The sequence below is a fragment of the Rattus norvegicus genome, chromosome Y, assembly GCF_021556685.1.
Source record: "Rattus norvegicus strain SHRSP/BbbUtx chromosome Y, alternate assembly SHRSP_T2T, whole genome shotgun sequence".
Lineage (NCBI taxonomy): Eukaryota > Metazoa > Chordata > Mammalia > Rodentia > Muridae > Rattus > Rattus norvegicus.
In genome coordinates this window covers 30,361,776-30,374,092 of record NC_141555.1, presented here as the reverse complement: position 1 = coordinate 30,374,092, position 12,317 = coordinate 30,361,776, and positions in this window count along the sequence as shown.

The following is a 12,317-nucleotide window of genomic DNA, read 5'->3' as shown; positions in this document are numbered from 1 at the left end:
AACATTTTTTTGCCCTTTTAGTTGGATATTTCTTTTTTTTTCTTTTCTTTTATTCAGAGATGGGGACCAAACCCAGGGCTTTGCACTTGCTAGGCAAGTACTCTACCACTGAGCAAATCTCCAACCCCTAATTGAATATTTATATATTTTCATTTCAAATGTTATGTTTATATTCAGTTTCATTTCCACAAGATCCCTAAGCAGTCCCCCTCCTATGACTCTATAACCACACTTATTACCCCTTGACTTTCCCATTCACTAGGAGTCAAACCTATGGATGACCAAGGGCTTCTCCTTCCTTTGGTGCCCTACAAGTCCTTGCTCTGCTACATATGCAGATGGAGACATAAGTGTGTTCATGTACAGTCTTTGAACATTGGTTTAGTACCAGGTTTGTTGGCATCTTTGTTCTTATTGAGTTGAAAGACCCTTCAGCCCTTGTAATCCTTACTCAAAATCTACCAACAAGAGTTCCGTTTTCAGTTCACTGGTTTGCCACTGGCATTCACTTTTGTATTTGACATGCTCTAGCTGAGTCTCTCAGGAAGGATCTATATCTGGTTCCTGGAAGAATGCACTTATTACGTTCATCTATCTTATCTAGATTTGTTACTCTCTCTCTCTCTCTCTCTCTCTCTCTATATATATATATATATATATATATATATATATATACTGATATATACTGTATATATATATTTGGTGGCTTCTATAATTATGACGTTAGGTGGAATATTGCCATGGATACTGCACAATTAGCTCAAGAATGTAGAATCAACAAATGACAATGCCAAATAGACTCCCTCCTGTTCTTAAGAACCTATTAAATTTGAGGTATACCTGGACCTCACTCATTCCTCTCCCTTCCCATCCTCCTGAATCTTATGTTTGGCCTAAAGAAAGAATCATGGTAAAACATCCAAAACCCTCAAGACTGGCCGAGGGAACACAGGAAGGTAGATATTAGAAACTGATATCTAATGGAACTACAATACTGTATTCTATAGTCTATGTTGTCCTTTGTGTTACTGATGTCTGGTAATTTTAGGAAAAAATAAGTATTTGGGAGTTTATCTTTTGAAAAGAGTACACAATATTTACACTGTTATATTCACTCTAAAACTGACCCCCTTTGTTACCAAAATCATTGGAAAAAATTGAATTGAAAAGAGGAATATTTAAGTTCACATACGGGAAAAAATATATAGAGTCCTATACCAAGGAATGTACAAAAGGAAAACGTAATACAATTTTCATTCAATTAAAGGTCTGCAAAGAAAATCCTGGTCTTTGGGAAACAGAGAAACCTAACAAATTGAATTGTATCTCACAGGAATATACCTGGAAATAGAAATATCCAGAAGAATCTCCTCCACCTTATGTTCCCAGAACTTTTCTACCTATGCCAAGCCCCTGACAAAGTTTTTCCATTCAGAGCATGTAACCACTAATGAAGCAAAAATAAGTCTCTACCTTCAGAGAGTTGTAGTATGTATAGGTTTTCACTGTGTCACTGGAGACACTCCTGTAAAGGGCACCCTCGAATCTGGTTAATATAAGGGAAAGATGTTCCCCAGGTAGGCTATGGCAGTTCTCAGTGACATCATCATTACACCTTCCCTGAAAAATGTTTTGTATCCTGGAGAGCCATTGCTTCGGCTGTGATGTCAAAAGTGTTGTTGTGTCTGCAACTGCCTCATTGATATACTTTCAGTATCTCTAAGGTTTACTAATTTGCTTCCAAATCAGAGTAAACAGCCATTTGGGAAAGAGAACAAAGAGCATGATGATATCAGACATGGGGAGAAGGAAAGTGGCTTTCTGTCTTGGTATAAGAAAAGGAAGAAATATGTCAACAATGGGATAGCTCAGTCATTCCTGGGTAGGAGTTGAGTGGGATCGCTGAAGAGATAGCCTCGTCAGAGCCTTCCACATATGTTAATCAGGAACAGGAACCTCTCAGAAGCATCTGTAATTCCCTGCTTGTTATGGTTCCTGGTAGTCAGAGGGTTTATATCATTATTTTCTTTCTTCCAAAAGCCTGGTTTTGAGAAGGGCACAGTTGTTTTACTGAGAGCTCATGGCTTTTATTCCTTTTGGCTCATGTTTGTAAAGAATTTAGTTCTTGATAACTTGAACCCTTCAGGTCTGTAGGAAGGCACATCACTTTTGTAACAGTGTTAGAATCAGTTGCTCACCGTTACTATTTGTAATACTACTCGCTGGGGACAGCACACATGATAGTTTACCTTTGGCCAACACTTAGTTTCCAAACAACATCCTTCGTATTTTATCACTTACACAACCATGAAATCTTATTACTGTCTTCATATTCTTTGAATTTTATCACTATTCACTCCATCCATTATTACTATCTTTGTCTCAAGAGTTGTTTCTTGTTTATCGTACAACAGTGTGCATCTACCCTGAGCTTTTTCTAACCACAAGTCTGTGCAATGTGGTTTCCTTCTGTTCCCCTTTCTTCAAACCCTCCCCCTCCATAGTAAACAGTATGTTCAATAATGTTGCACCTTAATTGTTGGTTACTTCCTATCTTGTCTTTCTCCCCATGCTCATTCAGTTGAATCCATTACTCTTTGGACACATCTGTTGCGTAGGGAGCTCTTTCCCAGGGTGTCAATTTGCCTTATTCTTTCCCTTCATTTAGATCTCTGTTTAATGCTGTATTCTCAGTGAGGCATTCAGTGAGCACACTACATTATATGGTCTCCTCTCTATTTTTCTATCCCTTTAGCCATATTAGTTTTCTTCAGATGCTTGTGACATGACAGTGCATCACATACTCCTGTCTCTACTTGCCACTAATATGTAAGAAATAGTTGTACTTGGTCTCAAACACCTTTATTGCTGGACTTTTGTCTCTAATCACTAGAATACTACATGCAGCATAAGAGAAGTTTAACAATATTTGGAGAAGTCTGAATGGATTGAAGAGAAAACCAATTGAAATTAAGTGATGTACAGAACTTTATTATTTCTTGGATGCTTTTTCCTCAGAATTGCCTACTTTATATCACAAAGTTATAAACCTATTTGCAAGGCATTGCAGGAACTTTCCAATTGACTGTATGTTTTCATTGTATTATTAGAGTTTTGTAGCTAGAAAGACAGGTCAGCCATTACAACCAAAACTTCAAGGTCCTCCTTCCCACTAGTTGCTAAAAAGTATTATGCACACAAATCATACAATTTAATATTGCTGAGTTATGATAATTTTTAACCAGTTTCTGTGCATGTAGGGTAATTATAGTTTACGTGTCTAGGATACATGAAACGTCTACAGTACACACGACCAACCAGATTACCAAGCTGCCATGGAAAGAGCAGAACTCGGTCTGACTTTCAGTTCCAGGTCCACCATTTATGGGTTGTTTGGTCCAATGGAAAATTCTTCTTTTCTACAGCAGTTTCCTCATCTATTCAATAAACTCAGTACCTTAAATATACAGGATTATTATAAATTTATCTTTATTTGTTCATCTATAAGTAACTTAGAACCTGAAGTTTTTGTATTATCCATAAATGTAAATGTGACCCCTGCACAGTTAGAATATCAGAGGAACAAGGCAGGCATTGTTCCCTTTTGTTTTGAGGCTGGGTTTCTCTATTGTTTACCTCGGCTATGCCATTCAAGCTGGCCTATAGGTGTCTAATATTCTCCTATCTCACCCTGCTATCCAGTGGATGGAGCACAGGGATTATAGATTCATGTTATAAAATCTTGCTTTTTATGTGGATTTCTTGCATTCAAACTCAGATCCTCACACTTGCACCTTAAGCTCTCTGCTCACTATGCTATTTCCCCAGTAAACCCGCAAGTCACCTTTATGTGACTTGAACACATAGGAACTGCCCTTGACCGCAATGAGTCTTTAGACAAAAAAAAAAAGGGTTTGGGCGTACAGAGGAAGGAGAGGGTTATGTAGTTCAGTAGCAAAATGATTGCCTGTCTCAAATGGACTCCTGAGTTCAGTCCCCAGTACTGAAAAACTAGGAGAAGTCAATCCTTAAGAGTTAAATAAGTCAGGAAAAAAGCAGATTTCTTTCTTTTCATGTGAATTAAAGGAAAGGGAGATTTTGGTTTTTTTTTATTTTTTTAACTTATTTGACAAGCTAAGTTTTTAGTAAACATAGACTGTATTACTCTGAGTTTATTTTTTTTTTTTTGGTTCTTTTTTTTTTCGGAGCTGGGGACCGAACTCAGGGTCTTGCGCTTCCTAGGTAAGCGCTCTACCACTGAGCTAAATCCCCAGCCCCTCTGAGTTTATTTTTAATGCATGCAGTTTATATATCTAACATTGTGCATTACACTCTAACCTCAGAACCTTTTTTTGTTTGATTTTTGTGAGTATTGGTGAGGGGTAGGGTAAACAGATAAGGCTAGCTGTCTGTCTTTATTTAACTCCACTCAGGTACTGAGAAGATAGCACTGTTGAGAGTCAGAGAGAAACACAGCAGCGGTAAAGCAAGTACAAGCAAGATTCTTTTCATTTTGCATTCACATAAAAATTATGTGAAAAATTGCTATGGTCTCTCAAGGGAACATGACCTAGTGTTCAATAATTTTCAATAAAAAATCTCATATCCCAGAGTTTTAATTTCATAAAAATAATTTTTTCTATACAGATTTTTGTTTTTCAGTTTTTCTTCTATTAACCTTTGCTCAATTTAAAATAATCAAATTATGCCAGATTTCACTTATGACTTAACAATTGCAGTAGACTTAAGTGTATAAAATAAGCACTTGTAAATTAATGGTAGGACTATTGATTGTTGAAATCCTTTTTGAGAATAATTGGTAGTATATGTAAAATGTTAAAAAAATTTAATTATATTGTTTTTTATAAATGTACAACCTAAGAGGCTACAATACAAAGAAATATTTTTGTGCCAATGTGCCTACAACAGTAGCAGCCTCGAAGCCTCTCACATAGCCATATATTTGGAGTGTACAGGAGTTGTGTTGCTCTGTATAGTGGCACATCTTGGCAATAATACTGGAAGTGAAAGGTAGGCATAGCACTTCAGAGTGTTGCTAGGCACTATTTACCAAAACGGAGGTAACCTATGTTTGTGGGCAGTAAGCTATGAACCTCTCTAGGAATAGAGATAAGTGCATACACCTACGTATAAGCACTCGAGAACATTAGTAACTGTACTATGTTTATGTCCCCAAACTGGAACAATACAAAGTTCTATCAACAATGTAATAGATGTTTTGTTTTGTTTTGTTTTTTCCCAATGTGATGGTGTGGAGAAGAGAGAGGAATGAACTGAAGCCACATACAGGGACACAGATGAAAGTTTATAACTGAGGTTTATAGAACATGAAACTAACCATTTAAAAATAAACAAAAGAAGCCAAACTCCAAAAATACACTTATTTCATTTAGCTCACAAAAAGATTGACAATTCGTATTAGAAGACAGTTCTTACTTACCATGGCTGGAAAGGGATGTAAAGCGCAGGCACTGTTTTGTGATGAGTTTCAACAGTGATTTAGGACCCAAAACAACAAAAGAAAACATATCCACCAACTGGACTCAATGCAGCAAAGATTATAATGAAAAGATATAGAATAGACTTCTGTTTGGGGCATTGTTTTTTTTTTTTTTTTTTTTGAGTTCACAGACATGTTCTGATTTGTAAATATTTTACATACAAGTCCAGAAGGCTCTGGAACCAGATTACTGAAATTAAATATTTGTGTCCTTAGATGACTTACTTGATTTAACTCTGTTTCTTCATTTAGCTCCTGTAAAATCATGTATGTTTTTACTGTGAAAATAAAATTATACACAGCAAGAAACATAAAACATCACTTAGCCCAAAAGATGCTAATGAATGTTAGTATCCTCTCACTAAGATTTTAAACTATGTGAGAGTTTAGAATAGAACAGTATGCAGCTTTTATTATATGGATCCATTATTCACAGAGGTGGTATTCTTATTCTTAGATAGAAACTCCATGAACTTAGCTTATTCCATAATTACTTGAGTTTTTTTGCGGCCCTCTCACATCAGCCATCAGTCAAGACCGTCTACCAGAGACACAGTCACAACACATTCTCAATAGGGGTACCTCTTCCCAGGTCACTCTACGTTATGTCAAGTTGACCAGACAGAATTAGAAATTTTGGAATGTTGGAGCAAATCCGTGAGTGGCAAACAGTTAAAACAGTTAATCTTAAGATGGAATTTCAATGTCAACTTCAATATTTTATTACTTTCCCACTTTGTAATTACTTCTTTTAGTGAAATGAAGTGTATAAAAGATGAACACTCCTTCTTTGTGTGTGTGTGTGTGTGTGTGTGTGTGTGTGTGTGTGTGTGTGTGTCAGATTCCTGTATACAGGTATACCCAGCATGTGTACATGAAAAAGCCCAAAAGAGGATAACAGATGTCTTTCTTATCCCTGCTTTATTCCCTTAGGCCAGGTTGCTCACTGAACTTGAGGCTGATTATTTTGCTAGGCTGCTGGTTAGTGAACTTTCCCGGCATGACTGGCTTCATGATACAGCACTAAATTATAAGTATCTATGACAAAGCCTGTTTTTATATGGTGCAAACTCACTTTGTCATGCTTGCTTAAGCTGTTTTTTGACCTCAGAATTAACTATTTTACAAGAAGATGTCAATATTGTTATACAATCTACCTAAACCTTTTATTGTCTTAGAAGGGAGCCCAGTCACAAATTTCTATTGCTCCAGCTGTCGACAACTACAGAACTTTTCTGTCTTTATGGATATACCTCCAGTAGATAGTCCATGTGATTGAAGTCTTGTGGCATTTTCACTTAGTGTGTTCTCAATATTCATTTACGTTGTGGCATCAATCCGTACTACGTTCCACATATCACTTTTTGTTTATCCATTCGTCCATTCATAGACTCTTTGGGTCTTCTAAACTTAAAATTTTTCATTGTTTCTATTATGATATTAGGACCTATGGGCATATGCTTGCTATGGCTCACATGTATTGATCAGAAAACACTGTACGGGTGACGTAGGTGAGTTGTTTCCCTCCTATTGGGGCGAGAAATGGAACCCAAGTAGGTGTGCAGGCTTGGGGCATGTTTTACTTTATAGGAAAGCATCTTATTTTCTTCTATAGAGGTTATACCACTTTCCATTACTACCAGTAATGTATGAGGGTGCTTTTACGTCCATCCAAGTGGATGTGAGGTATTGTCTTAGTTTTTAAGTTGCATTTTCCTAATAACTTATCATTTTAAGCATTTTTCTTTTAGACCAGTATGAGAACAGATGATATTTCTATTGACCAAGAGGAAACTGAGAACCAGAAATTCTAAATCAAATAATTTCTCCTACTAGGATTTGATATTTGATTTATATATTTGATTTCAAAGCAACACTTTTTCTGACCTGTTATTTTTAAGTTACTAAATATTTTTTAAAAAAATGATTATATAAATTAAGGAAATATAATTTGGTTGAGATGAAATGAAAGAGCACAGTAGGTGCTGGGAAAAAACCCACTTTTTAAAAGGTAAGATGCATTAGGACTGAAGTGGGAGTAGTGTAGCATAGGTTTGGGAAAAGTAATTTGGAGAGTAGATGTCTTTAAGAGCTTTAATTTGCAGAGCTAAAGTGTTTGAATATCAGAATTGTAGGAAGTGGAGATCAATAGTGTTCCCGAGTGGTGTGAATGGGCATATAAGCAACATAGTACTTGAGAGCACCAGCTTCGTGCACAGTTATAAAAGTTGCAGCCAGGTGTGGAGGCAGAGGAAGATGGGTACCTTCAAGTACAAGGCCAGGCCAACCAAATGTTACATTTAGCTCAATAATCCAGAGCAAATTCCTCAACCTTTCTGTGCTCTTGTTTTCTCCATCAACATAGGCATAATAATTTAAATTCATGAAGCTATTATAATGATTTAAACTATTTTACATGTAAATGTACCAAGAACAAAGTAAACTCTTAATGTTTTAAACATTCCATAGATGTCAACTATTATTATGTGACATTTGCCTTGTGTTTTGTATCTTTTCATTTTACAACAAATCTGTGCAGTAGAAGTAAGTGTAATTAGTGTAATGACAGAGACAGCAAAGTAGAAGAGGTTGTATCATATAGAAAGCTCCCATTGACTAAACTAGTCTTATACTAGGCATGGCACATATTTAATGCCAGGATACAGAAGGCAGAGGAAAGATGATCCCTGTGTTTGAAGCCAGGCTGGTCTACATAGCATGCTGCAGGATTGTCATGACTGCATGTCTCAAACAAAAACCAAGTCTGGTCTTACTGTTCAATGCCATTTAAACCTGCTGTTTTATACTTTAGAAAAAGAATGAAAATTAAAAAAAAAAACATATAGAACTATGGAATAACATGATTAAAAAAGTTTGATAGAAATTAATCTAATGGAACTCTGCAGCATAAAGAGGTAGAAGAAATATGCCTAGATGCATATTTATTGACTATTAAGATTATCTATATACAGATTGTCTTTGTAGAAATATTTTGTCCTAGGTCTGTGACTTAGAGAATTATGAGAAAAGATATTTAAAGGGAACATGGTAGATAACTAACCAATATATTTCTTTCAGTTGTTTATAAACTTGAAATAGATAGAACTGTGTGGTCCTTGATAAGAATCTACTGTGGTAGCTATCTTCTGATTGAATTCCTTTTTCTACTGAGCATCAACACAAATGGTTGGAGACAAGCTGGAGTAAATCATTTCCTCACCTTTTAACTTAATTCAAGAAACAATTTGTCTCATCATCATCCCTTTGAGGTGCTGAGTACAGCACAGAGTCTTGTGAACATGTCCTTGCTAAAAGAATGGCCAGCTCACTAGGAGTCTCCTGAGTGTTCTCCGCTCTCACAGAGCATCTGACTTACTGGTACTCCATAGATGTACTCCACTCTGAGTGACTGAATGCAAGGGTGTTCATGAATAACCTGATCAGTGCTCAAGTCAACCTCCCACTAGAGGATTATTGAACTGTGCATCATTTTATATATATTTGTTTATTAAAGGCTATTCTGTGTAATGATAATGAGGAACTTTCTCTCTTTTGTCTTCCCTCTGCTTTACAGATTGCTGAATTCCTGGTGATATTATGGTTCCTGAGACTTCTGCCGTGCTTCTTTGCTCCAATTGGTATCATCCCAATATATGTGTATTCACTTGCGCTTTATGGGTTTATGCACTTCTTTCTTATCAACCCCCCAAAAAACTTTCTACTATAAATCCAGATTTTGGTTGTTTAAACTTCTGGTAAGTCTAGAAGGCATGCACAATATTTTGAGCATAGTACATTAGCACTGACTTCCTCAAATTCCTCACTGGACTGTTGGATTGCACAGCCTTAGAGGGAGGATTCACATTGGGACAAGGGAATAGTGCCCAGATTCAGGAGTAAGTGCTTTTGTTGGATACCAGATATACTTGAACATTTATAACATGGAAGTCAGATAGTGAATTGATTGTATATATTATAATTAATTAACCAGTGTGGTAAAATATAGCACTTTTTTTTCTAAAGAAAAGAGAGTCAGGCAGAGTGTTATTGTATAATCCCTTACTTAGAATTTGAAGGTAGAAGGATCAGAAGTCCAAGGCTACTTTATACTGCATTTACCTCAGTATTCTCTTAGATTTCCTCTAACTATAAATCCCTATGAAGTGTTTATTTTTGTCTAAAACATATATGTGAGTGCCTACATATATGTATATGTATGGGTACCACATATGTGGTTGGTATTCATGAAAGCCTAATGAGTGTGTCTGATCCCTGAATTTTGAGTTGTAGACAGTGGTGAACCAAGCATGGGTGATGGGAACTAAGCTCCTTTCTCCACAAAATCAGCAGTACATAACTATAGAGCCACCGATCTAGCATTTCTATAAACTTATTTCTAAATGACGGTTTTGGAAGATTCAGAAAGCTTACTGTGATGATGTTGCAATAGCAGGAAGGTATAGATGCGTACTTTGTGAGCAGTGCCTCGGTGAGTCCTTTTTTTTTTTTTTGAGTAGGAAGCCATCATTTCATGCATAATTACTTTCTCTGATGAGTAGAATGATCCCTGTTGAATGGATGGGTATCTAGGTCTGAACTGTGTGATGATAAATTTAGACTGATTGGTTGAATAGGCTAGAGTGAGGTATAAAAAGGATTAACACACTAGTAAACGTCTTCTTTGAAGAAGTGATTTGTTGCTTTTATAATATCATTACTAAAACAGAAGTGTTATAGGGTATAGGTCATTTAAAATCAGTTCGACTATTTACTCAAACTTCCTTTATAAAAGTATTCCCTAAAATGTATGTCAGAGTATTAACTTAATGTTTTCACCATAGTTTTATTTATTGAAAATGTTTGTAAACTTTTGTCCTAAAATAAATATCTTATTTCCCTTTTTTCTCCATTATTTTTACTGAAAAATACTTGGTCTTAAAAAAAAGATTGCTCAACATTTATATTCATAGTTGTATCGGAATCTTTATAATTGACTTATGCTACCTTCTTTCCCCCCAAAAAAAATTAAGAAATTTAAGTACTATCTTTCTGCAAAGTTACTGTGTCAAATATAGTGCATTCTATTTATACTAAGGAAGTCTTTTGTCCTCTATCCTATCATTTTTGCCCCAACTAGGAATCCAATTAGATAGCACAAAGTCCCAGACTTTCCAATAGTAACATTACCTCATTCTTCTAGTAAGCTAACTAAAGTTTTAAAATAGAGTCCTTAGTTATATCATTAGCGATCAATTTGTTTGGTTTTGTTTATTTTTGTTGCTGCTGCTGCTGTTGTTGTTATTTTTCAAGGCACGTATTTCAGTGTGTCCCTGTTTGTCTGAGATCAGGATCTACAGAACAGGCTAATTTTGAACTCACCCAGATCTGCTGCCTCTGACTCTAAAGGCATGTGCAATGAGTGCCTGGGCACAGATCAGGTTTTACTAATTTTTTTGAGTAAAATTGTGTGTGCATGGACATGAACTCAAGGGACCTGGAGAGTGTTCAGTGGTTATCAGCACAGGCTGAGGATCATAGAATCAAAATATATCGGCTCCAGAGACCAGTGTCTCAAAACTTGTCATTATTGTTTCCATAGCTAATTCAAACCTTATCTGTTATAGATGATATTCAAGATTGATTCATATTATATAGTCATGTATCCCTCTGAAGAGAAATGTTTATAGAATAAAGAGAAAGAACCAACCACATCTGAGGGCAAGCCTGCCATAGTTTCCCTGGTTGAATGTGTCTACTAAATAAAAAAAAAGGATACATCCAGAGAGCTGGGAATTTAAGCTCATTTTCAGAATTACTATAGTGTCAGAGGAATGCAATATTATCTATAAATTTTCTTCTGTAATGTAAAGAAAAGGGAGACTAAGAGGATAAAGTCAAAAGCTATCTCTATCCATTCTCCTCCACGCAGGTACCACTGGGTCCCCTGCACAACAACCAGTATCTGGTTCTCCTCTGCAATGACAGGAATTTTTTTTATAATTATAACAGGTTTAAAGAGAACCAGTAAAGTTGAATTTGTGTTAATGCGAATAACAAAGGACTATCTTAGGAAATACTATGAGAAAGTTTACCGTGCCGTTACACACTATGATCCTGGCCTTACTGAGTAAAGGCAGGAGAATTTCAAGTTAGAGGCCAGCCTGGGGTACATAGTGCAGCCTGTCTCAATCTACTCCCCTTAAGAGAATTGTTATAAGAATTGAGCTATACCCATTTATAAACTCTAAGAGAATATATTGCATGAGTTAGTTGCTTAACAACACATTTATCATTATTTTCAGAATAGTTGTCAGAGGTGACTTTTGTGGAAATGTTAAGGCCAACACAGTCATTACCATTACATTAGTGAAATCAATATTATATAGTCTGTGGGTGCAGTCAAGTGGTAGAGTGCATGCCTCATATGCATAAGATCCTGGGCTTGAAACCCAATGCTCTAAGAGTGTCATTTAGGTTAGAGAATGCAACAGGCCTCAGATGATCACACTCCCTGCCTGTTTTTCTCTCCCTGATTTTGTGAGACAGGGTTTTTCTGTGCAGCTGTCCTAGAACTCACATTGTAGACCAAGCTGGATAACAATTCAGAGATCTGCATGCCTCTTCTTCCATCTTTTGGAATTAAAGGCATGAGCCACCACTGTCTGTCCCTTCCTGTCTTTTATAGGCAAAGAAGAGCTTTGTAGTCAGCCAAGTGTACCCTGTCCAACAAATGATTTGTAGTCCAACACCGGGTTGCCTCTTGTGCTTACATCACTTATTTTTCTTACTCCGTAGC